At 51.6% G+C, this 24831-nt stretch overlaps 1 protein-coding gene across 2 annotated transcripts in view; it reads left to right on the top strand.

Moving 5' to 3' along the window:
- The first annotated feature begins 6214 nt into the window (after positions 1–6214).
- DLGAP4 (DLG associated protein 4) overlaps positions 6215–24831 on the top strand; it is a 139548-nt gene continuing 120931 nt past the window's right edge. The window contains exon 1 of one of the 2 annotated variants that reach the window (XM_047744393.1): positions 6215–6424. The gene's annotated coding sequence lies outside the window, so the exon portion shown is untranslated. The remainder of the gene's footprint in view (positions 6425–24831) is intronic. The other variant, XM_047744392.1, reaches the window with a different exon arrangement.

Here is a 24831-nt window from a genome sequence, read left to right on the forward strand (position 1 = left end):
AAAGCTCATTCCAGAGCCTCCCGCTGCCGAGGAGAAGGCTTTGCCGTCTAGAACAGCATGCACTTTCTCTCTATAAAGCTCTCTGTTGTCTACCAGCTGACTAGAGGATATTCATGAGGAAAATACGAGCAATAATAGCGACTATATTTGCTGAGCATTTTCTATATGCTAGGTACTCCGCTAAAAGAAATAATATGTGTATGCATTAGCTCATTTAGTACTTTGTAATAGGTGTATCATTATTCCCATTTTACAGATGGGGAGCACTGAGGTCATTTGTTCAAGGTCACAGCTATGACTTGAGAGAGCTGGCTGGGGTCTGACCAAAGGCTGTGTATCTCAAGTCCCTGCTTTGGATAAAGTGCAAACGCCTCACCTGGTCTGGAAGAGTCAGCCTCAGTCGGCCCCTCGTCCTTCAGCTCTGTTGCTCCCCACCTGTCTGGCAAAGTGTCTCAGACACCCGAGGTGTCTCCTTCCTGTGCCCGTGCCCTTGTTTATCCCTCGACCTAGATGTCCCCCCGACCTTCCCTCCACCCCTTGTGTTCACCCTTCAAGACCAGTTCTTGTGTGAGCATCTGGAGGCCAAGGGCTGGGTCTAAGCCATCCTTGGGTCACAGTGCTCAGCACATTGTTTGGAGCACTAGAAAGCTCAGTAAATTATGGTGGCGGATGGGTGGTGGTGGGCGAGTGAGTAAATGGAGGGATGACTAGAGTGGATGGAGGCGAGTCAAGGGCAAGTTGGGAAAGTGGGTGGCATGGATGGGTGCGTGGGTGGATGAGTGGCTTGTACTCAGATGCCCTGAGCAGGGATGGGGCCCGAACCCAGCACAGAGCACTGGGCCTGGAGAGAAGCAGTGGTCTGACAGACATCTCGGAGCAGAATCAGCGAGGCCTGGGAGGGCTGAGGGGCAGTGTGGGGTCCCGAGAGATGTCCAAGTTTCTAGCTTGGAGGCTTGGGAAGATCCTGGCATTATCAGGGAGGAATGGTTTGGGGGAGAAGGTGATAAGTCCTTTTTGGACCTGGGGGCCTAAGGAATCAATGGAGAGAAAGTCCAGGAGGCACCTGGGGAGATGAGACTTAGTCGGGTTCAGGAGCAAGGTCAGGCCACACAGAGAGACTGGGGAGGTCAGTGTGGTTTCAGGACTAAGGGTGGGAGGACAAGTTCCCAGAGGAAACAGGAACCGCAGTCCCTGGGGGCAGAAGAGCCAGGAGGGACGAGTGTGCTGTCATGGTGGGAACGTCTATAAATCATTGCAGGTGGTGTATTCTGGGGCAGCCAATGAGGAGGGGTACAAGCAGGAGATTCAGTGCTGGAAGTGGACCGTGAAGGGTGGCAAGTTGGTTTTGAGCAGCCTGGGGAGTGGTTACCCTGAGCAGGGAAACCATACAGGCAAAAGCAGGGAGCAGGAAATGAGCAAGTAAGGTCTATGTGCTCTGAGGGCCTCAGGCCAGCAGCAGTCAGCTGGAGAGCAGGAGGGTCAACAACTTTCCTCTGCCTTGTCGGAAACTCCAGCCTCGCTGCCCCCAGCTGGCACAGCCTCCAGGGCCTGGGAGGACTCCATAGGAATCTGGGAACTGTGTCCCTTTGGACAACTGACTTCCCTTCTCTGGGCCTCATTTGCCTCATCTGGAAACTGGAGTCAGTAACACCTGACTGGTTTGCTGAGAGGAGAAAAACCAGACATGGGGGGTGTGGAAAGGCCCCAGTGCCTGTGTGACTCTATAAATGCTATTATTTAGCTGCTTTTTTTTTTTTTTTTAAATTTCAATTCCACTCCACAAATATTTATTGAGCTAAAAAGTCCTGTGCAAATCTATTTGGTAAACTAAATTTTTATACAACAAATACCATTTTACCTGGGCCTGGGGTGGCAAAGTTGGGGAGGCCTTTCGTTATTTGAGGCACCCTGGGGTGAATTCTTCTGAAAAGTCCCCATCGGTTTGTTTTTTTTGAGTCAGTGAGGATTTGGGTTTCTCAAGCCTGCAGAGCGAAGCTTTCATTTGTTTCCCCGTGTGTTTTGAAAAGATCCTCCTGGCTGCAGCCCAGAAGATGAACCAAGGGAGGCAGCAGGCTGCCCAGAGAGGAGGCTGGTGCAGCGATCTCAACAAGATGTTGTGGTGGCTGGGATGGGCAGTGACTTGGGATCGAGAGAAGGGGATCTGAGAGATGTTTAGGAGGTTTCTAAGAAATAGGACATGGTCTAGGGTTTTACATAAAAGAGGGTGAGCGAGAAGGAGGAGGAAGGAGTATGGGAGCCTCTTGGCTTCTTGGCTACCCAAGAGGGTGAGCTGGTTCCAGGTACCCAGTTAGCCAATGCTGGAAGAGAGCAGGGTCTCTGGGGAAGGTCCACACAGGGCCATGGACACATACACTGAGGTGTAGGCAGCAGGCCGAGCCGCCAGTAGGAATTTGGCTGTGCAGACCTGGAGCTCTGAGGGACAGGCTGGGCTGGAGACAGAAATGCCTGTGGACAGGGAACCCCAGAGCTTGCGACACTAAGTCAATAAATATTTATTCAGCCTTGAAAATATTTGTTGAGTGAAATCTTCACTGAGCCCCTCCACGCCAGGTGCTGGGCCAGGCACAGGGGTTCTGGCAATAAACCGAATCCACAAAACTCTCTGCCTTGTGGGGCCGGCATTTTAGTGGGAGGGGCAGGCGATCATCAGGTAGATTCCCCCGTTCACATTCCCTGTTGTGTAGTGACGCGTGCAAGGAGGACAGCAGAGCGGGCAGGCTGGGCGCGGGATGTGGTGGAGGGAGCTCTTGGCAGAGGGGAGGTCATAATAGCCACCCACAAGGAGGTCGCATTCACTGAGTCATGGAAGCCCCACAGCAGCTTTCTGAGGAGGCTGCTCTAATTATTCCATTGCAGAAAGGAGTGACTGAGTCACGGAGAAGCTAAAAAACTTGCCCAAGTTCACTCAGGGCTGTAACTGGCAGACCCTAGATGTTTACCTCAAGCCCATGTTCTTCGGTGGAGAGTCTGACTGCCTCTCGTCAACAAGGTCAGGTCTCAGCAAAGTCCTGAAGGAAGTGAGGAGGTCAGGTTCGCAGACATCTGGGCGACCAACATTCCAACTGCAGGAAGAGCAGGTTTGAGGGCTCGGAGACAAGAATAGGACTGGCGTATTTGGGAAACTGCATAGAGGCAAGGGGAGTGGGCCAAGAGGAAAGGGGAGATTGATGGTGGTGGAGGGGGTCACCTGTGGCATCTGTAGGGCCGTCAGCTTTTACTTGAGGTTAAGTAAGGCTGTGGAGGGCTTAGGTTTGAGCAGAGGAGCTGAGGTTGTGACTTGTGTTTTCACCTGATTCCTCCAGCGGAGCCAGGGCGGAAGCAGGAGACAGGAAAGGACAGGCATAATCCAGGCAGGAGCTGGTGGCGGCTCTGTCCATGGTGCTGGTTGCAACGCAGGTGTTGCATCAGGAAGAGTTGTGAGCGCTGGGATGTGGAGGGTGGAGGAGAGAGAGGTGTTAGGAGAGGCTCGGGCCGGAGTGGGTTCCTTCGACCAAAATAGGGGCAGCTGTGGGAGGAGACACTTCACAAAGTGCTTTCCATGTCCATTATCCCTTCCTCCCATCCTATGTTCACCCATTACCGCGGGCCACTCTCTGAAAGAGGCATGGAGACTTCTGGAGGTTATGTGACTTGCTCAGGATCATTCAGCCAGAGTGTGCTGGAGCCAGGACTGGAAGCCAGGTGTCCATCACAGGATCTGAAATTTCCATTCACTCATTCAGTCAGCAAACATTTCTGGACCAGTTCCTGCAGGCCAGGCACTGCACAGTTGACATGGATGACCAGTGATGACGGCCCTGCCCCCATGGAGCGCCCAGTATGATGGAGGAGGCAGTGTCAACCAGCGATCACGGAAGTGATTTTCTTCTCTCGGTATAAGTGGCAAGAAGGAGAAACCCAGGATGCCCTGGGAGCCAGTAACCAGGGAGCCAATATAGTTGGGAGGTCAGGGAGGGCTTCCTGGAAGAGGTGAATGTGAAGTGCAACATGAAGACTCTGGAATAGAGGGTCTGCAGGGGGTGTGTGGGGGGCTTCTAGGAAGATACTCTTTGGTTTCCCAGGCTGCAGTGGAAGAATGCTGAGGGGACTGCACGTTGCCTGAGGATGGCTGCCACTTTGGAAGTTGCAGAATATTTGTTAGTGTTGGATTGTTGTAACAGCTTTATTGAGATCGAATTTATATACCATGCAAGTCACCCAGTTAAAGTGTACCATTTGATGGTTTTTAGCATATTCAGAGATGTGCAGCCATCAGCACAATCCATTTTAGAACATTCTCATTATTCCAAAAAGAAACCATGAACCACTTAGCCATCACGCCCGCCCCAAGCCCCCCACTGACAATCACTAATCTACTCTCTGTCCCTACAGAATTGCCTGTTCCAGACATTTTGTGTAAGTGAAATCATACCCTCTGTGGCCTTTTGTGACTGCCTCCTTTCACTTAACATAATGTTCTCAAGGTTCATCCCTGTTGGAAGTCTCAATCTTTAATACCACCAGAGCTGCAGAGACCTGAGAGGCTGTCCTGTGTGCTCCTCCCACCTGTTATAAAGCGGGGACTCTGGGCAGGGAGGGAGCCAATGTGCTCTGGTCCTACAGTAAGAAAGTGGGGGAAAAACCCCAGACCAGGGTCCCCGCCCTCCTGCCCTGCACAGGACACCGTCCTCTGTTACCACCGCTTCTCCCTCCGCTTTGGCTCTGGCTGATCTTGGCTACAAGTGACAACGTGGTCGAGAACGCACCCTCCCAAGCACTGGCTTTCCATGCGCTGGCAATTTTCACGCCCCATGGTGTATCTTGAAATCTTGTATGCTTCTATAAGAATTTGCACTGATTCAGGACTGTTTGAGAATTTGATATTTTCTTTTTCTGCTACTTAAACATTTTTTTGTCCAGACAGTTATGCCTGTTTTTCCTGGTTGGTGATTTTTTCCCTGGGGGAGACAGGGCTAACTGGGGTTAAGTGCTGGGTCTTGGCATTGGATGCCCTGCCTCTTCCTCCGTGTGTGCCTGTGGGTAATTGCTGAATCTGCTTGAGCCTCAGTTTCCCCCCTTGAAAAGCAGGGATAACACGGTGAGGAGCGGTGAGGAGCACAGGTTATGGGCTTGGCACAGAGTAGATGCAGCTATAGGGAAGTCAAGAGGGCTTTCCAGGTGCTTGGGGTAACCAGAAGAGGAAGGTGACCCTTCCTCACCATCAGCTGGCCCTTTCTCTAGGTTCCTACAGCGCCTCCCCTCTCAGGGCTGAGGTGGAAAGCTTGGGTTCAGATCCTAGCCCCACTTGGCTTCTCGCCCCCACGTCAGCTCCGTCTCCTCTGTGTCTGAGTCTCTCCACCTGTAGAATGAGAGGCTGAGAATCTTCCACGGAGGTCTCCAAGGTAGCCAAGAGGCTCCTGGGAGGGTGTTGTGGATTGGAGGCGCCTCCTCCTTCTCCCAGGAGGGCCTCGCTCCTGCCAATTTAAAGTTCCAAGCAGAAGCAGTGGCACCTGTTTGGGAAAGGTGGGTGGAAAGGGACACCTGGTGTCCCTCTGCCTCTTGCCCAGTGCATTATGTGGGAGGTGATGAGCAGCGACGCCATGAAAGGCCTCCTGCTGAGTGCAGGGGACCAGGCAAAGCCTCTTTGGAGGGTCTTTCTCAGGCACATAGGCCAGGCCTTGTGTTCTCCCTCCAGTGACCTTCTCACTCCTCATTAGCACCCTCAGAAGAGGCCCTCTTATTCCCATGGGACAGAGAGGAAACTGAGGCTTAGAAAGTGGCAGCTGCCTGTCCAGGGTCACCCAGCGAGTTCAAACTGGGATTCAAACTCAAGCCTGTGTGACTCCAGCCCCTTTCCCCTCTCCCTGCCATCCAGGGAAAAGAAGGGAAAAGCAAGACAGTGGCAGGGAAGATTGGAGCCTTTGGAACCCTGGCTTCCTGGCTGCTGTGGGGATTCTGTGGGTGGTGGGAAAGGCATCGTAAATATGCATGACATGTAAATACGCCTCTGAAAAATAATGTGGGGGCCCACATGAGCCAGGATGCCAGAGTGCTCTGGAAAATGTAGTGTTGTACAAACACTTGGGTTTCTATGATGATCGCTCCATGGTGTCTTCCTCCCCAGTGTTCCCAGGGCCGGTCCGGGCATCTCAGGGTAGAGGGTTTATTCCAGGCACCTCCTCATTGACATTCTCCCCCATTCCTACAGACGCTGGTGCCTCCCTCTCCGCCAGGTGCTGGGTGGCCAGAACCGGGTCTGTCCAGGCGCTGGAGGGCCCCTGTCCCCTGCCGCTTCCCGCCAGTCTCTGATTGTGTGCCCGGAGGGATGTGCGTGCCAGCCTTTGGTCCAGTGCCTGCTCCCGAGGTGACGCCTGCTGGTTCCCGACTGGTTCCCATTATCCCTCTGCGCATAGCTCCCTGGTTGGTAAGTAATGGCGTCCGCAGCTTGGGCACACAGAATCGGGGTTGCTCCCTCGCCCACCCACGCTCTGCACGCCTGGGAGATGCCCAGCCTTCCCCCCCAGTGGCGCCCACGTGCTGGCAGAGGGACCTCGGTGAGAGCTTTTCTTCGTCTGGGCTCAATTCGTAGTTCAACTGCTTGTCGTGTTCAGTCCTCCCAACACCCCAGGAGGTGGGAACAGTGATTGCGCCTGTTTTCCGGGAGGGGAAGCCGTTGGCCTGAGGGTGTGCACAAGTCCGGCTCCGTCGGCCTCGGAGGCCAGCTCTCGCCACACCTGAGGGGCTTGGGCCGTGGGCGACACGGGCTCAGGAAGGCGAGGGGAGCAGTGAGCCATGCTGGGAGCCACAGAGGGGGTGAGATGAGGGCATCGGAGTTCCTGAATCTTGGGGAGCCCCCTTGTTCTCGCCCCTCTAACCTGTTCCACCCACACTCTTCCAGTCCCTGCTTTGCCTAACCCTAAATGAGACGGGGTGGTGCACCCCGCTTCTCTCCGACTGCCCGTCTGAGGGCGCCGCAGAGCACCCACACCTGGTCCCGTCATCCATGGCAACAGCACGCCCCCACCCGGTGGCAGCTACGGTGCCTGACCCCCACTACCTTCCTGCACCTCACCCTCCTGCCGCCTCCCAAGGCCGCTCACGGATGAGGAAACGGAGGCTTCCAGCAGTTCAAGGGGCTTGGCCGCGGTCACCCCCCACCCTCAGCTGGTTTAGGATCTGCCTCCTTATCTGGCCTCAGCTCCTCACAGGTGAGCTAGGACGGTTTCATTCCCCAGTGGACAGCCAGCAGCGGGTGCAGCGCCCGGCTCAGAATGGGTACACAGTGATAACTGTGGAAGGAAGGCAGAGGGAGAGGAGAGAAGGCACTCTCCCCTCCCTCCACCCGGACACCAGCAGGCCCCCAAAACCCACTGGCCTTTGGGTCAGCTGCTGGTCCCTGCTGCTCCCAGAGAGCTCGCAGTCAGCTCAGGTCAGCAGGATGGCCAGCCCCTCTGGTCTCAATTCTCTTATCTGCCAGCAGCTGCCCGGCCTCCCTGATGGGGTGGTTATGAGAAGGGAAAAGACTCGTAAATATGTATAATATGCAAATGTCATAGGATAATAATAAAAAAAAAACATGAAGTTTGCTGTATATAATGTATGTAGAAGGGCTTCTTCTGTGAGAACAAGGAGCTGCACACTCGTGTAGTGCCAGCCTCATTAATAACTGGGAAATGACCCTATTAATTAGCTGCTCCCTAACCCCACTCCCCCAGACTGGCCTCCGCCTGCTGTAACGACCACAGACACCTATTGCATTTGGCTGAGATGCTGTTGCAAGAAAAGAAGTGATAAGGGTATCATGGTCTGAGAGCTGTGAGTGTCTGTGGGACGTCATCATTTGCCAGCACTCCCGGTCATGCCCTGGGCTCCGCGTGACCTCCCCAGGGACTGAATATAGAGCTTGAGCAACCTGAACCACGGCAAGCATTTCTTGAGCAATGACTTTGGGCCTGGCCTGACACTAAGTGCTTCATTTTCTTCTGATCTCAGTTAGACTAGCAACGACCCTGTCGGAGGTCGAGGCATGGGAAGACTGAGGCACATGGACCTGGGGCACAGGGCTTGGGCACCGACATCCTGGTCCTTCCTGAAAATGACCGCCATTCAGTGCCCACGCCCATCTCCCCCCAGCCGGGCATGGCCAGAGGGGCAGGACCATGGCCGCTGACATAACAGCATGGCTGGCAGTCCCTGGCGTGTGTGGCCCAGTGACGGAGAACGGGATTCCTTGGCACGAGTTGGGAGAGCAGCCGTCAGCATTGTGGGAAAGATGGAGGCTCGGGTGGGAGCGAGGGAGGTGTTACTTGCTGCTATTTTGCTAACAAACTGGTTATTTAAAGATTAGCCAAAGCCAAAGTTGGGAAACCGGATGGGGAGTCTCCACACCCGGGGCAGAGGCGGCAGGGGAGGGGGGGTCTGGGAGCCTAGTTGGGTCAGGACAGAGTAGCCACGTGTTTTTTTTTTTCTTCACTTGCTTTTCATTAGTAATAATAGCAACAGAGTCAGGGAAAGGATCACCTGTGTGAGGAGAGGCTAGAAGGATGGGGGGGCACTGTAGGCTATTCATTGACCCAGGTGGTGGTGGCACCATGCTTTATTTTATGATAATTTATTGCAGTCCACAGTTTTTTTTCTAAAATTTTTTTAATTTATTTATTTGACAGACAGAGATCACAAGTAGGCAGAGAGGCAGACAGAGGGAGAGGGGGAAGATGCGGGGCTCGATCCCAGGACCCCGGGACCATGACCCGAGCCGAGGGCAGAGGCCTTAACCCACTGAGCCACCCAGGCGCCCCTGCAGTCCACATCTTAAAGAAAGATTTATATTATTTAGAGAGAGTGTGAGCAGGGGGAGGGGCAGAGGGCAAGGGCGAGAGACTCTCAAGGAGACTCCCTGCTGAGCACAGAGCCCAATGTGGGGCTCCGTCTCACAACCCTGAGCCGATATCCAGGGTCAGATGCTGGACCCGCTGAACCACCCAGGCGCCCCAGCGTTTGCTTTGTGCACTTTTCCCTCTGTGTTCTATTTCATTGTCAAAAAGCTAAAAAGCAGTTATAACAGTAACAGTTACTATTTATTGAGCAATTGCTAAACGTCAGGCTCTTTGCTAAGTATTTTACCTCATCTTACGGAATCCTCACAGATGTTGTTATTGTGGCCATTTTTCAGAGGAGGAAATCAAGGCTCAGAGAGGCGAAGTTACTGGTTATGGGGTCAAAGAATGCTCCGGGGAAGGGGGGGGAGATGGGATGAGAAACCGGACAGGCTGACTTGGCCATCACTACCCCATATTTGGGGATGGGGGACCAGGAAGTTCGCCCAAAAGGGCAGAGGGTTCCTGCACCTGTTCCTCCGACGCATGTCAGTGCCTCTTGCATTGTTAAGGCTTGGAGGGCAAGCAGGTGTCCGTGGCCGTGGGCAATAGATGTGTCTGGGAGACTGACCCTGAGCAGAACATTAGCCATTTGAAGGCTAGGAATGGGCCATCCCTAGCGACAGGCCAGCGAAGGAGGCCAGGGCATATGCAGGAATCATCCAAGATAAAAAGAGGTCATCTAGGTGAAACAGGGTCAGACCCAAACTCGGAACTAACTGCACGGGGACCAAACTGCCATTTCCGGAGGACCTACTCTGTGCTAAACACATTCATTATCTTTCTTAATCTTCAAAACCACCCTGCGAGATCAGTGGTATTGGCCCCATTTTACAGATAAGGCGACTAAGGCCTTGAGAGGGGAAATGACCGGCCCCAGTCCACACAGCTGGGGAGCGGGAGAGCTGCTCCGTCTCACTCCAGTGCCCTGTGTCCCACGCATGCAGCAAGCACTGCTTGGGGCTGGGGTCCTGGCACGTCAGGCACCAGGCACAAAAGCTGAAGGAGCCCATGACTGTGGGTCCCTGAACTGGTACTGGGGATGTGGCTGGGGAGAGGGCATCTCCAGACCCTGATGCTCTGAAGAGTGGGCACCAGCCGCAGAGGCGTTCCCGCCTTCCCAGGACATTTGTCGAGTGCCTGTCCCTGCTAGTCTCTGCCCTCACAGAGCACACAGCCTTGGGGAGAGACAGATAGTACGTGATCACCCAAACAAGTAAGGCGCACGGGAAGTGACTCCCATCAAGGCAGTGGAGGAAATTAGCAGGTGATGTTGCAAATACAAACGGGGGTGGGGGGGGACCTGACTGATGTGCTCCAGTCCCAGATGGCCTCTCTAAGGGTGTGACCGCTCGGCCGGCGCCTAAAGTATGACGGGGATCCCAACGTGCTAGAGAATGTTCACTGGGGACTGTTGACTGTCGGAGGACCGTTGGGAATAACCTATATGTCCATCACCAGGAGACTAGTTCGATCCATTTACTGAAGTCCTCCAATGGCACCCACTGTCGCTGTTAGGAATGGAGCTGCGGCCCGAGATTCCCCACTGCGGAAGGAACTTCCGAGTATTGTAGAGTTGGGGGGAAAAAAAAAGAGGTTATAAAACAGCACGGGCAGCATGATATCATTTTTTAAGAGCTGCATGTGTTTCTGAAAACTGTTCACAGTGGGGGCATGGGAGATCTTTGCTGTCTTCTTTATACTTTTCTAGATCTGGAGTCCTTTCTGAGTGTTAGGACTTGGTGGGGAGGGACAGGGGGTTTGGGCTTCCACAGTGCTGCCTGAGGCAGCTCTTTTCTCCGGCTGCCTTACCGCAGTACTATGGGGTGAGGCAGGGGCTGGGGCATCAGCAGATCTGGGCCGTACCTTAGCTCTACCTTTTCTTGGCTGGGTGACCTTGGACAAGCCACTCTCTTGCTCTCTGAAGCGAAGTTGTCCCTTCTGTGAAACAGAGACAAGAACAGCATCCAAAGGTGGCTGTGGGGCTTTCGTGAGTTAAAGCATGTAGAGGACTAGAACAAAGCGGGTGTCGCATCACTGCGGGCAGCTGCTGTTGTCACCGTGACTGCGAAAGGTGACAGAGACTGCGTGCTCGTCACATCCTGCATGGGCTCTCAGTGCTGACTGGTCCCTGAGGCTGGTCTCTTGCCTTGGTCACTACGAGTCAGCCTGAGCTGGGGGATAAGGCCCAGGGAGGTGGGGAGCTTAGCCAGGTGCACACAGCTGGCTGGACCCTCCCACCCCCAAGGTCCGGCTACCCCCCGACCAACTCGCTTGCATATCTGTCAGTGAATATTTTTGCCAGAGATGCTGTTATGGGGCACCCCTAGCCCTGGATTTGCTTTTTCTGATAGCTGCAAAACCTGCCTAGGAAGACAGTTGCTACCTTTCCAGACACTCAGAGAATCTTAAATCTCAGGGAGAGAAACTTCTAGTTGTGAAGTCAAACTCCTGGATTCATAGAATCTTAGTCACAAATAATCCAGCAAGAGCAAACATGGGCCTTTTACAAGTAAGTTTACTGAGCCTCTCCTGATGATGGTCACAAATGAGAAACTACCCAATTATCTATCAGCTAGAGATGGTTAAATAAATCACCGTCCAGCCAGATGCTGGCAGTCTCAGTGACTGTAGAGACAAAGCCGTAGATCTATACTTGTTGACATGGAAATAAGTCCGCGGTGCATTGTTAAGGAAAAAGGAGGTTACAGAATGGTAGATATTGTATGATCTCATTTTTGTTAGGAAAAAAAATACGTATAAATACATGTGTGCTCCTGCTCAGAGAAACCCCCAGAATGAAACCATCAAACTGTTCATGGCAGGTTCCTCTGGATAGTGAGACATGAAGGAGCCCCACTGTTATTTGTGCTCGCATCATTCTGGTACTTTGCAGATACAAGTGACAGGAAACCCAGCCCAAAATGATGTAAACAAAAATGGAATTTATTGGCTTGAAATTTGTCCAGTCCAGATGTAAGTCAGGCTCCTCAGAATCCAGGGGCTCAGCAGAATTCAAGGGCTCCCCAGGGCTTGAGTCTCCTCCCCATTTCTCACTCTGCTTCTTCTGGGTTATCCCTATGTTCTTTTTTTTTTTTTTTTAATCCCTATGTTCTTATAGGGCTCTATCATATAGGCAATAAGGAGCCATCCTGAGGAATAGGCAAGACTCAGACACAAGGCCCAGGATTGAGTGTTCGCACTGACTGTTCAGATTTGTGGATGTGCCCCTACCCCCCATCAGTTGCTCTGATTGGCAGCCGGGCCTGTGCACCCCTCTCCACCCCAGCCGGAAGTGAGTCAACACCACCAGTACTATGTAGACTGTGGCCTCAAGAAGGTCTAACAGTGGGGCGCCTGGGTGGCTCAGTGAGTTAAAGCCTCTGCCTTTGGCTCAGGTCATGATCCCAGGGTCCTGGGATCGAGCCCCTTGTTGGGCTCGCTGATTGGCGGGGAGCCTGCTTCCTCCTCTCTCTCTTCACCTGCTTCTCTGCCTACTTGTGATCTCTGTCTGTCAAATAAATAAAATCTTAAAAAAAAAAAAAAAAAGGTCCAAAAGTGGCCAGATACCACCCACTCCCCCTCCTGGACTTACGTGAATTGCGCAAGTTGCATGACTTTCATAATCAGAAGAAATGGTACAACTATTGAACCATCCTGAGAAGGTCTTACAGTCAGAAGCTCATGGGGGCAGCCCTAGACTCTCTTGGAATCAGAACATTGGAGTCTGTGAGGTGCCAGTTCAGCTCAGGAGACATTGGCCCTCTGTGTCGAGAGCCTGCGCTGGCCCTGGTAGGAAGCCCTTGAGGGTCTTGCCATCATTGAGGGAGAAAGAGATGAGCCAACAGATGATTTATCTGGAAGGTGGGTGTGCATGCAGGGGCTGAGGGAACACAAAAGCCAGCTTGAAGCAAGGAAGGTCTTCTGCGGGAGGTGACAGTAAGCCGAGGAGCCAAGAAAAGTACAGGAAAAACACTTTTGGCAGAAGAAACAATGTGTCAGAGGCCCCAAGGCATGTGGTGGGGGAACCATCAGCAGAAGAGCAGTGGTGGGCCCAGAACACAGGGGCCTCAAATGCTACAGTAAGAGCTTGGACTTGACCCTGAAAGCAGCAGGGAGACATTGTGGGATGTTGTGGGAGGAAAGAAACGTCAGCAGGCTCAGCCTAGCTGGTACTGAGAGCATAACCTTGAAGGAGTCAGGTCCGTATCTACTGGTCTAAATTCTTTCCTACCTTGGGTCAGAATTCCTGTCCTGAGGTGTTCAGCCACAGCTTGCATACCCCCAGAGATGGGGAACTCACTCTTGCTCCTTCCACCTCTGGTTAGAAAGCTCCTTTGCAGGATCCAGTCCACAGTCCTGCCACTGAGGTCTCCCTCCCAAATGACGTGACAGAGGGCTGGCAGGGGCCTGCATTTTCCGGCCAGAGGATTCTAAGACCAGCAAGCTCTGAGGGTCTGCATACCCTGCTGGGAGCCCAAATGGAAAGAATCCTATCAACCTGACAGCAGAGGCAGTGTTTCCATCTTTGACTACACATCGGCTTCCATCAATTCTTCAAATTCCCTTTGCATTTTACAAATAAGAAACTGAAAATCAGACAGGCCAAGCCACCTATACAACAACACAGAGCAAGTTAGAGGCAGGCCTAGGATGGGGACTCTCTTACACCCCTAACCCCCTGCACGGCCCTCCTCATCATCTCCTCCCATCCTGTCTGTAGGTGAGCCCTGGTCATTTCATCTATTGAGGCTTGGACAGCTTTATTCTGGAAGCTTCAGGCATCCCAGAACATCCCCTGATATCCTCCTAAATTTGGAGACAGTCAACAAAATCATCATTAATCAAACGTTGATGATTATTGTGACAGCAGCATTTTTTGTTTCTGATACATCAAAGCTGTGACATGCACAAGCCGTGTTTCCTAGGTCATCTCCGATACCTCATTGTGCCCCGCCACTCATGCTTAGTCTTTCACTCTCACACTCCACAAACATGTATTAGTGCCTACCATGTGTCAGGTGCTGTGCTGGACCTCAGGCCACGAAGATGCATTACAGCAGCCCCTACCTGGGGCAGCTCAGCCGGGAAAAGGCGTCTCCATCAATGAAGGCAGGGGAAGCAGACTGATGCACTTACCAGAAAGAGATGTCTATCAGTCAGGGATCTCCTGGGACAGAGAACTTCACTCTACCCCTCTCAGAGGAGTCTTACGGGATGAACAAGTGTTCTTCAGGGGAGACATCTGGGAAGGGTGAGCCAGGTTGGGGAAGTGGGCTACGCAAAGATCTCACCTGCCTCCTGCTAAGCTCTTAAGCCCCAGGTGTCCGGGCAAGGGGAACTGGAGAGGTCACCTGAGCCAGAGTTGGGAAGGCCTCTACTATTGAGTGGGGAAGTTTGTATCAGATCCTTGGGTTGAAAAGGACGCAAAGTCAGGGTAGGTCTAGGTATTAAGAAGGTCTTGCCACTGAGCTGGTGACAGTTGGGGAGAACAGTGGGCAGGGCAAGACCATAGGGATGGCGCAGAAGGGCACGTGGCAGGGAGATTTTACAGGGCTTGGGGACTTAGTGGGTGTTACGGCAGGGGAAAAGGGTGGCGTGGGCTTGGAGGGCTTGTGGACCGGCATCGAGGTGAATCCTGGCAACGGTTGGGTGAGTGTCCGTAAGCGAGTCCCCAAGGGGGCCGGCAGGTACCTCTTCAGCTTTCATGAGACTTAAAGCAGCGGCCCAGGGTCCCCATGCCCTCACTGAATGACCAGCAAGTCTCTTCCCCTCCTGGAGACTCAGTTTGTCCTCTGTAAGACGGGGGTGATGATAGTACCTCCCCAGGGATTATGAGGAAGGTCAGAGGAGGGTGTTCGTGGGGGAGGCTCTGCTAAGGGAGTGCTGGTAGCTGGGGGCTGCTCTGATTACCATAGCGAGGGGTCCAAGAGTAAACAAAGAACCAGGTTTGTCACCTGCAGAGGGAGATCAGAGACCTGGAGGGGCCTTACTCCCTGCCTTTCTTTGTCTCTCGGGGAAGACAGAGTCTGGGTCTGATACTCACAGAAAAAACTCTAAGGAAGGAGATTCCAGCTTGGGCTAGGAAACCCTTTTGGATACAAAGAGCTCTCTGCAGATGGGCTAACTTGGGTGGTAATGAGCTCCCCATCACTGGGAATATTCAAAAAGCTGCACTACAACTTGATGGAAGAGTATTTGTGATTCAGCTAAGGATACAGAAGGTCCTTTCCAGCCCAAAGAATCTCTGATTTCATGTTTTTCCTTCTCCGATCCTGTTTCCTTATCTGTAATGTAGGAAAAACAGCAGCACCTATCTTAGAGTTGGTTGCAAAGTTGAAGTGAAATCATCCAAATAAAGTGCTTAACCCAGATTTGGCGCAGAGCAAGTGCTACTGTCCCTGCGGTGACTGTTATTACTGTTGTTGATGTTATGCTAAATTCTGGGGTGTATCACTGCCACTGGAGGGCCTCGGGGGTTGCTGTCTGTCAGTCAGGTGTTCCTGTCTGCCTGCCTGGCCTTCAGGGCCTGCTCCGGGGGCCCTTCTCATTGCCACTCTCTCTGTCTCCAGCTCCTCCCCCACCCCAGGAGGTGGTAGGAATTCCAGACCCTTCTGGGCCCCTTTTAGCTCCTGCTTGAGTGAGAGTTGGCAGGTTGGGGCGGCGGGTGCCATCCGCCTCCCATATGCTTCCTGCTATTTAGAGGAAAACTCTCCCCGTGTTCCTCCAACCACACGGGCTGACATTTCCAGACAGACGCTGGAATCAGCTCTTCGGGGGATTGGCAGATAAATTTGGCCCTGGCTGTTGGGAAAATCTTCAGCCTTACCACGGAAGCAGAGCCCAGGCTCACGGACTTCCGTCCAGCCCGCGACTCCTTGGGCCTGGTCCTCCTGGGGGCTGGAGCACTGGTCTACAGCCTTGCAGATGAGGGTAAGTCTTACCAGCCCTGTCTTAACCCAGGAGAGCCCCTGGTCAGGAAGTGGTGGCTTCCAGCTTTGCGTTCATCAGCAGGAGTTTGCAGGAGGAAGCAGTGCCTCCTCCCAGACCCCAGGGTGTTGCCCAGCTCTGCCTGGCAGAGGAGCAGGTTTTAGATTAGAGCGATCTGAGCTCAAGACTGCTTATTTTCTCTGTGACCTTGGACAGGTGGCTCCAACTCTCTGAGCCTTTTTTTCTTCGTCTGTAAAATGGGGATAGTAATAGTCTATCTGATTAAAAGCCCTTAGGATGATGTCAGGTACATGCGAAGTGCTCAGCAAATACTAGGGCTATTGTCATCACCATCATTGTTATTATTTGCTCCAGAACAACATCTGGCACATAGTAGGGGCTCCGTAAATATTTGTGTTTTTCTTTCCTTCTTTCTTACAGTGGTAGCTACTTAGGGAATACTGGGGCATTTCAGAATTAACTCAAATAGGAGTAATCGGAAGCAGAAATGGATGAATAAGGAGATATAAGAGGCTTCCACGTCCAGGGTAAAGTAGTGGTGGCTGGTTTCCCAGCATGTACACACACACACACACACACACACATACACTCTAAGTCCCAAGGTTTCATTCACCCCCGCTGGCATCTGGAATGCCCATCTGCTTGACTCCTGAGGCCATGCAACACAGGACAGCTTGGTTTGGATGGATGGGAGAGAGAGGAAGGCCTGGCTGGAGGCAGAGTTGGGGGAGACATTGGGCATCAAGTGTAATAAGAGGGTTCAGAGAACCTTAAGTAGTTCTAGTTGGCTAGAGTAGAAGGTAGGTGGCAGGAAGGCGTGGGAAGCAAGTTTAAGCTTCATTCAGCACTTCCTGATTGAGTCTGAGTACTGGGCTTCACGCCAGGCACTGGGGAAACTGGCGGAAAAGATGAGCATGTTTCTTGCCCTCAAGAAGCTCTGGTTCTTATTGGGGGAAGGGGAGTAGATGACAGACATGCAAACAGTGAACTGACAAGATTCTAGGTAGACCCAGGGGCTGGGAGACCCTGTGATGGGGGATGGTGTTGGTAGGTACCAACTCGAGGCAGGATGGTTGGAGAGGGCCTCTCTGTGGTCTGAAGGATCCCTGCAAATGCTAGTCGGGGGGAAGCGGGAGGCAGAGGGAACAGCAAGAGCAGATGTTCGGAAGAGGGCAGGAGTCAGATCCTAAAGGCCTTGAATGCCGGGTCCTATCAAAACTGCACTTAAGGAATGGTGATGGGTGCAGGAAGTGGGGAAGAGATGAGAACCAGGAGACCTGTCTGCAAAGATTGTTCAAGAGCCTGCTGTGCACACTGTTGGAGGCAGTCAGTGGGGTGATTCTGGACCAGATAGTGGTGGATGAACAGGAATGGGGGAGAGTGCATTTCAAAGGAGTGGGGCATCTGAGCAGATTCCTGCAACTTTTGAAGGGAGGATCTGGGCCTGTGGGTAGCTAGGGGTGGAGTCAGGTAAGTGGCGGCGGCGGTGGGTGGGGGGACATCAGGGGAACTTAGAACCAGATCCCAGAGTGGTCAAGAAGAGTCCTACTAGAGAGCCAAGTGTGGGGTATGGGGAGGGGCTTCCTCACAGCTTGGGCCAGCAGGTGGCAATGCCAGTAGGTGGGAGAGTGAGTACAGACTGATGCACTTACCTGCATTAGATCCAGAGGCCAGTTCTAGATATTTGGGTGCCGTGTGACTTAGGGAAATTCACTTGATCTCTTTGAGCCTCGCCTGTTGTAATAATACTGAATCAGTTGGCGTTGCATTTGGCTGAATGTAATAGAAGGGGGGAAATTAACCATGATATAAACATCCAGGAGGTTATTCCTCTCGGATAACAAAGATCCAGCAGCAGACAGTGCAGAGCCGGTGCAGCAATGCAAGGGAGTGATCAAGGGCTCAGGCCCCGGCCACCCTTAGCAGGTACCTTTCATTCTCATGGCTATGAAATGGATGCTCTGCCTCCCAGGTGTTGGGTCTGAATTCCAGGCAGGACAAAGGAAGTGAAGACTGCATGCTTTCTGAATCTGCCCTAATCAGGAAAACAAGGGATTTCCCGGAAGCCCCACCCAGTGGGCTTGTTGGCCTGTATCTCATTTGCCAGATGTTGCCACACGGCCACCGTAGCTGCAAGGGAAGCTGGTGAAGTCAATCTCTCCAACAGGGTGCTTCTGTTAATTTGGCAAAAGAAAGCTAGCAGGATCTACTTTAAAGTGCCCACCTCAAAGCAAGGGCTGTTGGAAGATTCTGTGACATAATTCATGTGCATAAAACATTTAGCACTTAGAAGAGAGCCACCTCTCAATAAATGGTAGCTGCCTTTGTTTTATTGCTTTGCCTGCATTCATTTACTCATTCATTCGTTTGGCTAGCATTCATTGTGTTCTGGGCAGTATATACAGTCCTGGACATGCGACAGGGACAGTCCCTGCTCTTTCGGCACTCGCACTGAGTAGGGGAAACAGGCAGGGGACTGACATAGTCACTCCCTTCCCATCAGTGTCATAAGAGGATTGGAATGTCCATTTGTTTGTGTTTTCTTACTGCTGTGGTCTGACCACATCGAACAATGCATGGCATACATCAAACACTCAATAGGTAGTGATTGAATGAATGAAATAATTTAAGAAATACTCGTTAAGGGCCTACTCTATACAGAGTTCTTTGGGCCGGATAGAGAAAGTAGGTAACACATTGCCTCTCCCCACAGAAGTCAAAAAGAAAATTCTGTAGACCAGGCCTGTGGGTGGGTGCTGGAGACTTTGCAGTGAACAAGAGTGTGGTGGCTGCTGCTCCCACTGAGCCCACAGTCTAGGGGCGGGAGCACTGGAAGAGGAGTCTGGAGTCCCGAGATCACGTGTGTTTATGTGTCCTGGGGTGAGTTGCAGCTCCTCCCTAGGCCAGTCCTCACCTGTATGACTGGTATGACGGGTCCTGTGTGGAATATCAGTGATGCTGGGGATGATGGTAGGTGCTTCACAGGCCCCATGCCTCTGAGTGTGGGAGCGATACAGAGGCAGTTGGGGTGGAGGCCAGCTTGCCATGTTAGCAGGGGAGGCAACTGTTGCAAGGATGAGAGAGAGGACTGCATCTGAGCTCCTTGAAATCTCCTGGGGCCCCCGGGGTTGGGGGTGAGGAGTCTGGACTCGGCTTCCATTCTCATAGTGTCTGGGCCTGGCACTTTGTCAACAGCCAACCAGTTCAGCATGGAGCTTCCAGCACTGGATGTGGGCAGGCAGCATATGGGCTGTGTTGGGTCCCCAGGTGAGAAGTAGGGGTGACTATAGTTATCTGAGGCCTGCTAGAGGTGGGGAAGCAGCCTGGAATTTGAGGGTAGAGATCTGGTTCTGTCAACTTGCTCGGCTGTGTGACCTTTGGCAGGCATCTTGGTCCCTCTGAGCCTTGATTTCCTTGTTAACAAAATGAATATAACAATCCTTGCCTTCCGTATCCCTGAAGACTTTGACCCACTATCTGGCACAGAGAAGGCATCCAGTATTGGTAGTGGTCATCATCTCCATTATTATATTTTCCTTGTTGGGAAGGGAAAACAGGTGTTAAGACCTATTATGTACCAGGCTTGGTGCTGGACACACCATCTCATTTTATCAGACCTATTATATACCAGGCTTGATGCTGGACACGCCATCTCATTTTATCAGACCTATTATATACCAGGCTTGGTGATAGACACACCATCTCATTTTATCAGAGCTCTAAGGAGGTGGCCTTCTTCCTTTTTATAAGAGGAGGACACTAATATTCTCTTGTGCCTCATTTTCCCTCCTGCTGTCTCAGACAGACTGAGTTGCTGACTTTGCTGGCATCCCCACTGAAATGAAGCCCTGAGGGTCCTCGAGGAAGGGCCCAAGGCAGTTCAAGATGTTTGTGATGAGACCCTTACAGCAGCCAGTAAGGTTAGAGATAGAGGTGGTCAGAGCAGGAATTCAGTCCTCATCAAATGGGAAAGGAACCAATAAAAGATGGCCCTAGGGATGACTGATGGAGTGGGACAGACTGAAGGATCATAAATGCTCTTCTTCTTTATTCAGTGGGCAGTGAGCCCAGCCCTTGAGATGAGGTGGCAGTCAGCCTGGCCCTTGCTGCCACTCTTGGCCATGACACTGTGCCCAGTGGCCATCTCTGCTTGTGTCTGAAATGAGGCCAGGAATGAAAAGAAGGAAGGTCTGGGAGATTCTCTAGGTCTGGGGAGGTGAGGTTTCCCGGTTGAATACCCACAGAAGACCTCCTGGATGTACCCCAATCGCTGGGTGAGAAATTAGAAGACAGGACTCTGGAATAAAAGAGGGCATCTGGCAATGGAAATGCAAGTGGCCCATTCTGGGCTTTATAAATAGCAGAGCAGGTAACTAGCTGGGAAATAGAGGCTTTCAGGGTCACCGTAGGATGGGCCAGGGGTTTGACACTGACCTTGTCCTTTGGCTGTTCGGGGTACACAGGACCTATCTGCCAGATCCCTGATGTTGGTGGCAGAGGTGTTGTCCGTGGTGCTGAAGAGAATGTTGTGCCCTCGTCTTCTGGGGCTGCTGTCCATGGTTGTTTCTTCAGATAATTCTCATTAATCATTTCCAGGACTGGTTTCTGGGGGACCCAGCTAGGAGCTCAGAAACTTTGGTCCTGGCATTGAACAAATTGGATCAGAAATATCTGAGGTTGATTTGGGCCCATGTTACTGTCTGGCCATGTACACTTTTAAGAATGTTTTATGTACTATGACATTTATTTCTAAACACCAGTCTATGGGGGAAGTACTCATATGTATCTCCATTTTATTTTATTTTTTTTTAAAGATTTTATTTATTTATTTGACAGACAGAGATCACAAGTAGACAGAGAGGCAGGCAGAGAGAGAGGGGGAAGCAGGCTCCCCGCTGAGCAGAGAGTCCGATGTGGGACTCGATCCCAGGACCCTGAGATCATAACCTGAGCTGAAGGCAGCGGCTTAACCCACTGAGCCACCCAGGCGTCCCATGTATCTCCATTTTAAATGTGAGCAAACAAAAGCATAGAGAATTCAAGTGACCTGAGGATTCTCTCTCTCTCTCTCTCGGCTCAGTTTCTTTAGTCGTAATAGGACGTTTGTTGATAGCATTTCACAAGCTGATGGTTGGGGCTGAGCTTTGTAAACTGATGCATGAGTGAAGTAATATTAGTGTTACACACAGAGGAAGGTATGAGGATATTACTAAATACATATGTTCTTTGAACCTCATGGGGTTTTCTGGAAGGTGTGAGATTTGAGCCAGATCTGAATGGGGCCTGAGGCTCAGGGATTATATAGAAAAGACAGGAATGTCCATTTACTGAGCACTGACTATGTACCAGACTGCACGTTGGGTGCTTGACAAGTCTGATCACTCTTTCCTCATAGCCACACTGGGGAAGAGTTCCTTGTTTCATTTTATAGATTTGAAGCAGAGAGGAGAGACTTCCCAAGGTTACTTAGCTAGAAAGTGATGGAGTTGAGAAGCCTTGAGGACTAGAAACCACAGACTTGAACATCAAGTCTAGAAAAGATCCTGGGTGTCATCTGGTCCAACCCAGAGAAGGGATGTGACCTGCTGGGACCATACAGCAGGACTCAGACTGGGTTTGGCTTTCTTCTTTGTATTTCCTTCCCCAAGACAGCACCACCACTCTCCTGTCACCACTGGCCCAGGCTCCAGGGAGATGAAAATTGACATTGTGTCACAAACTGGAACCAGGTATCAAAGACATCCAAAATTCAAGTCCTAGATCTGCCATCTGTGAGCTGTGTGGCTTTGGATAAGTCACTTAACCTCTCTGGGATTGTTTCTCCATCTCTAACAGGGCAAAAGGGTGCTGTGATCACTTCTCTACAGGGAGCTTTTGAGGATCAGAAGAGAAACAGTGTGTGCGAAAGGACAAACAGATCCGTTGTTAGAAATAAGACGCAGAGGAGGGCGGGAAGCCCCCCAAAGTGGCACAGCAAGTCCCAGAAAATACTTGCGGAGAAGGGCCTAGAGCTGCCACCCTGAGCCACCAGTGTCACTTCCCAATGGGACTGGCAGCCAGGCTGGGGCAGCACCTGGCAGCCCCAGCTGACAGACATTCCTTCAGGCTGGCAGACTCAAGCCCCAGAGCCAAGCGCCCCTGTGGGCATCAGCGGCCGGGCCGGCTCTGGCTGCTCCTCCACCAGGCACTCTAACAGCTCCAAGTTTAATATGCCTCACAGGGCTGTTGTCACGCCCAATTAGGCTGTCCTCAGCCACCCTGTCTCCAGGCCCCCGTTGTGACCATCTGAGGCCCTGGACGTGATCGTGGCGACTGCCGTTGGCAGAGGAGGCGGCTACCTGCTCTTATGATCCCCTGTGGCCCTAGAGATCTGATTCCCCAGCCCAACGCAGGTGGCCTTGGCTCCTGGTCCCAGAGATTTGGCGGCACCCTCCTCCCCCTCCTCTGGCTCCTAGGCCTGGCACTAAAGCAAAGTGAGGAGGGAAAGGAGGGAAAGATGGCAGGAATGACAGAGGAGAATAGGGAGAAAGGAAGGCGGGGAGCTTAGCACCGCCAGCCATCCTCCTCTGCCGTGGCTGGTGTCAGCCCCTAGTACCCGGGCCTCCCACAGGTACTTTAAGAGATACGAGGCACCTCACCCACAGTCTCCTGTGAGGCTCCCCACAGCTATGCAGCCAGCAGGAGGCAGGCTCGTGCTCACGTGCTCACGTCAGAGACCCTGAGAGACCGTGTGACGCGGGGTCTCGGGGGAGGGCTTGTCTGCAGCCAGGGTCAAAGGTCATTCTGGGGCTCAGTGGTAGGGGAGGACTTTTCATGACAAGTATACAACTTATGGCCTCCTGTCCAGCACACATCAGTACAGAGCAAACATGTTTGAGGAGGGGAGGAAGGAGAGGAGGGAGGGAGGGGAGAGGAAGGAAGGGAAAGAAAATACTGAAACCCATTCCAGATGGAGAGAACTTGCACAAACCTGAGCTCAAGGGTGTCCTTGGCATGGTTTTCTTATGCAAATTATATTGTCATAAATGAGTTACCTTTGCATTTTGCTTTTTTCCCCTCATCCTATTTTTGACATCTGTCCAAGTCCAAGTGCAGCTGTAGTTCACCCATCTCTCTGGCTTAGCAGCATTCCACAGCACGTCAATACCACATTTTGTTCCATCCTCCTGCCAGTGGATGTCTCGGTGTTTCTCATTCTTTGCCGTAAGCAGCCAGCTTCCTTGTGGACGCGCCTGAGCGTTTCTCTGGAAGCAGGCATTTCTGGTTTAACAAACACTGCCAAATCCCTTTCCGTGGTAGTCAGTCCACTTGAGTTAGTGATACATCTGAGTTCCCATTTCCTTGGGCCTCCCCGTGTTGATTCATCAGCCTTTAATTTTGCCAATCTGCTGGGAGAAAACACCTCATTGTCATTCGCATTGCCTGACTATTGGAGAGGCTGAGCGTTTTTATCTGTTTAACGGACATCTGAATTTCCTATCATACTTTGCCCAGTTTTTTCTGGGCCGCTCACCTTTCTTTTATTAATTTGTTCGGAGGCTTATATGTTGGGCTTATGAGTCCTTGCCATGCTTGTTGCTAATATCTTTGCCCAGCGTGTTGCTTGTGTTTAACTGTGCTTATGTCTCTTCTGTTCAGATGTTTAAATTTTGGATGTAATAAAGCATCACTTTTATCTTTACTTGCTTTTGTTAATGACTTAAGAAGGCCTTCCCCACCTAAGGTCATAAAGATATGCTGTGTTTCCTTCTAATAATTTTAAAGCTTTGTTTTCCTTTTATGGTCCATATTTAGGTCTTTAGGTCACCTGGAATTTTATCTTGGCATGTGGTATGACGTAGGGATCTAACTTCATTTTTACGTGGATAGTCTCTTGTTCCAGAAGATTTATTGAATACTCTGTCCCTTTCTCACTGTTTTGAAATAACGTCCCTGTTTTATGTTTAAATGCCCATGTATTTATGGATCTATTTCCAGGAGCTCGGTTCTGTCCCATTGACCCCTTTGTCTATCCTTTTGTCTATTCCAATTGTACACTAATTATGGTATCTCATTGTTTTTCCAACAGAGACTAATTGACACTTGGGGTAAGACAATTCTTTCTTGAGCTGGACTGTCCCGCTCATTATGGGTTCTTTATTATCCCTGATTTAATCATTGGCACCAGATGCCAGGAGAAAACCACATACACACACTCCCCAGTCATTGTTACAACCCGAGATGCCCTGATCCTTTTCAAAGATACGCCGGGAGGGCAGTCCCACCTGCTGCTGGAACCACCAAAGTAGCTTCTTCATGGGATTGGAGCCCCTTCCCCTGTCCTTGATTCTTCCTTTTCATGATCTCCTTCCACTCTGCTTTGCTGCCAGGAATGGAACCCACAACAGGATGCCCTGTCAGGCATCTCTGGAGCTGGGACTCCCTTCAACCAAGGCAACCCACTCCTTTGGGAGGAAGAGGGGCTCCAGTTGCTAGAAATTACTGTCTTACTATGACCCACTTCCTCCCTGGATCCTGGAGCCCCCAAAACAGAAATCCCCCCTCCTTAGCCCATTTTTCATTGACCTCCAAGAGCTGACAGAGATGCCCCTGCCCTCTCAGCAACTTTCTCCAGACTCCAACTCACCAACTCCAGTTCTCTCCAATATTCTTCAAGGACTTGGCTTCACTATGCGTCTTTGAGATTGAATTCAACACACTGGGTTAGAATTGCTGTTGCCCTACCTCTAAGCTGTGTGACTCTGGGAAAGTCAGGCAACCTCTCTGGACCTCATTCGTTAAATGGAGATAATAGGTTCTCCACCTTACAGGGTCAGTGAGAGATATAAATGATGTGGAGCATGACAAGTCCTGGGCCTGGTGGGGTTGCTCAAGAAGTGATAGCTATTAACATTATTCCTGAGATTATTACTTCTCCATGACTCTTGTGATGGTCACTGTTGCGTGCCCACTCTTTAGGGGAGCTGCCCAGAGTTGAATGGAATGCCCGGGCGAGCTCTGGTCA

The sequence above is a fragment of the Lutra lutra genome, chromosome 9 (assembly GCF_902655055.1).
Source record: "Lutra lutra chromosome 9, mLutLut1.2, whole genome shotgun sequence".
Taxonomy (NCBI): Eukaryota; Metazoa; Chordata; class Mammalia; order Carnivora; family Mustelidae; genus Lutra; species Lutra lutra.